Raw genomic sequence first — 3,714 nt, forward strand, 5'->3', positions numbered from 1 at the left:
CCCGGCTTAATAGTAGTTACCATAGTGTCTATCTTTTTCCTTGAAATATTTGAATATAATTTGATATACTATAGCTTCAAATATTTCCATATCAAGAAGCCCAGAAAAAACCAACTCAATTAATAAGTGAAAACTTTATAAGGCTTCAAGGCCACATAATGGGGAGTCATGATTACCACATACTTTTATATATTTGAATCATTACTTACATTAGGGAAACTATTCAGTATTCACACATGCGAGATTGATTTATTTCACTTATGAGTATGGTCTCAAGCTGTGGCCATTTATTGATAAATATCTCAATGTGATCCTTCTTTATAGCTGAATAATACTCCATTGTATAGAAATACCACAACTTTTCTATCCATTCCTCTGTTGATGGACACTTGGGTTGTTTCCAAGATCTGGAGATTACAAATTGTGCTGCTATAAACACATATATCACTGTGATATAATGCACATGTATTACTCTAGTATAATGCTTTCAGTTCATCTGGGAATATGCCTAGAAGTGGAATAGCTGGAATAAATGGGACTTCCAATCCCAGCTTTTTGAGAAATCTCCAGACTGACCTCCACAAAGGTTGTACCAGTCTAGACTCCCACCAACAGTGTAGAAGAGTTCTTTTTCCCCAGAGCCTCACCAGCATTTGTTGTTGGTGGTTTTCTTGATCCTGGCCATTGTTTCAGGAGTGAGATGGAATCTCAGTGTGGTTTAAATTTGCATTTCTCTAATGTCCAATGATGATGAACATTTTTTCATGTATTAATTTGCCATTTGTATTTCTTCATCTGAGAAGTGCATATTCACCTCAGATGCCCATTTTTGGATTTTATCTTTGTATTTTGGGGGTCTCAGTTTTTTTTTTTTTAATTCTCTATATGTTTTAGACAGAAGTCCTTTGTCTGAGGGACAGTTCACTAAGATTTTTTCCGAGTTTGTGGGTTTTCTTTTCACTATGCTGGAGATTTCTTTTGACATGCAGAAACTTTTTAATAAGAAGTGGTCCCAGTTATTGATTCTGGGAAATATTCCCCATGCGGTTTGAGTCCTGTTCATGAATTTTCTACCTAGCCCTATGTCTTCAAGGTTTTCAACCAATTTGTCTTCCAATAGATTGAGTGTTTCTGTTTTAATATTCAGATCTTTGACCCATTTAGATTTTAATTTAGTACATGGTGATAGGCATGGGTCTAGCTTTAGTTTTCAGCAAAAGTCCCATTAAGCTTTTGTTCTTCTGTCTCCATTGGTTTTAATGTGTTGTATCTTATTGGATTTTATTATATGTGATAATATAAACAAAAACTTTTATAGACAAAGAGATCATACAGAAACAATTTTTCATTTTCTGTTAGTTGATTCTAAATACCCTGTAATATTGTCATTCTCTTGAATGGTTTTACATTGTCTTGATATGTTTGATGCTACAGTATATGAAGTTATACCCAAAAATTTTAAGGGAAGAGACACTATGGTAATTGCTATTATGTCGAGATTATCTTGTGGTGAAACACTATTTTGCTTAAATGGCTATTTTTGACCTGCACAGTTTTATTGTTATGCCCTCTTTTTTTATCTCAATATCCTTTTTATTATCTACTTTTTCATTTTTATCCTTTTAATTAAGGGAAAAATAAATAAAAATAGCAGGACATATTATAGTAACCCACTTTGCTTTCCTATTAACTTGATTTGAAACTCTGTATTGCTCTCACCATCTTGTTTTGACTGATTTTCCTCTATTCTGTTATGCTTGATAGTACCAAGTCTGAAAGTATAGGTAACAACTATGAAGACAATAAGATGTATTGTGACACCCATTCTGGTTGACTATTATCTTCTTTTGAAGACCTCTAATGTCTCCAATGTTTTGGTTTTATTGGTGTTATTCTTTACTGTTCTGTTCAATTTTATTATAACTGATGATATAAGCAATTCTTTTTAAGATAACAAGAGGCATTATAGTAACCATTGTTGATCACCTTACATTTTGGTTTTACATTGTGTATTATGTCCATCTTTTTTATTTGACTGACTCTGTCCTGATATGTCACAATTGGTTTTACTTTCTTCAAAAAAAAAGTAATAAGAATGGTGGGTGCAATAAAATCCAAAATGTGTAATTGTCATTGTACAAAAAAAAAAAAAGAAAGAATGTTCTCTAAAAGATATAACTGCATATATATTTAAGAGTATAAGATAGATAACCATATTAATGAGTTTTGTTGGGTCATTGAACAAAATTGTTTGCAGTCTCACTGTTTGAAAGCCTCCTCTATATGAGTTAATTTTGTAACTTCAACAACGACTTCTAAGATGACAATATGTAATTAACTAGTGATTTCCTACTGTTTATTTTTTCTGAAATTCTGTATAACTTGTAACCTTTTTCTGTTTTTTTTCTTTTTTCTCCTTAAATAAAATTTAAAAAAAGAGACAAGCAAAATTATTCTTTTGTAAATAAAAATTATACTTTCAAAACACGATCCCATTTTCATGTTTTTTTTTTTCTATTCACAGAACAGAATAAACAGGGAAAATACCCATTTACATAGATAATTGTTTAGCGTTCCATTTCTTAGGAGCAAACGGACTTTTCATGTGTAGAGAGATCACTGCTTACATATGGAATAGGTTTTATTCATTGAATCCTTCATTATCATACTATACATGGGCGATTCTACTCACCTACCCAAATGAAGAAGACTGTAAGCAGTCAGATTTCAGATTCCCATTACCTAAAACACATAATGTTCTCCAGATCCTAACTACAGTGCAGCTCACACTCTTGATGGTCCACCATCAACTGTTCAATATGTAAATAAAATTACTCTGATTAACACTTTCTGTACCTTCGTTATACATGTTCTCAAAATTCTCCTTCTGTGAAAAGACTCAGTGAACCTCCATCCGTCTGGGTGTATGGCATGTGAAGTTCTTCTAAGACCAAGTTCAGCAAAAACACAATTGCAGATGAAACTGAACACCAGGGAAGAAGAGAGTGTAAATGAGGGGCAATAGCAGAATCAAAATAATCACAGTATATTTTATGTAATATATATATCAATGGAAAGTTAGAAAAAGATCACATTCATCTCAAAAGATGCACAAAAATTATTTCACAAAGGATACACATTTATGATAATCTTCTTACAAAATTGTAAAGATGGTTTTCAATCTTAATCTGATAATCCAACTGTGACACCAACAGCAAACATCAGTCTAAGTGGCCCAAAACTGAAAACTCACTCGGAATTCTGAAATGAGCATGAGTTGAATGCACTCTGCTCAGATGATGAAGTACAAATGGCAAATTCATATATGGAGAAAACTTCAACATACTTGTCATTTTAAAGATGGAAATGAAAACAACTCAGATTTCATCTTACTACAGAAGATGGGAAATAATCAAGAAAACAAGCAATAAAAATTGCTAAGAATAATTTGGGAAATAAACTCTTCTTCACTGTTTATAGAAGTGTAAACAGATACACACCTCTGGAAATCAATGCAGACATTCCTAAAATATCTAGTATTACAGGGCTCATGTGTCACAATTGTTCTCCAACATAATATCTTCCCAAAATAATTTAATACATTTTACAAGAATGATGTATGTGTACCCATATTTATAAGAAAATATTTGGTAATGCTAAAATCTTGGGAACACCTCAAAATGTCCATCAACAGATGAAAATATCAAGAAGGCC

This window comes from Cavia porcellus, unplaced genomic scaffold (genome assembly GCF_034190915.1).
Source record: "Cavia porcellus strain 051 isolate PalLab524CR breed Dunkin Hartley unplaced genomic scaffold, mCavPor4.1 scaffold_7, whole genome shotgun sequence".
NCBI classification, from domain to species: domain Eukaryota; kingdom Metazoa; phylum Chordata; class Mammalia; order Rodentia; family Caviidae; genus Cavia; species Cavia porcellus.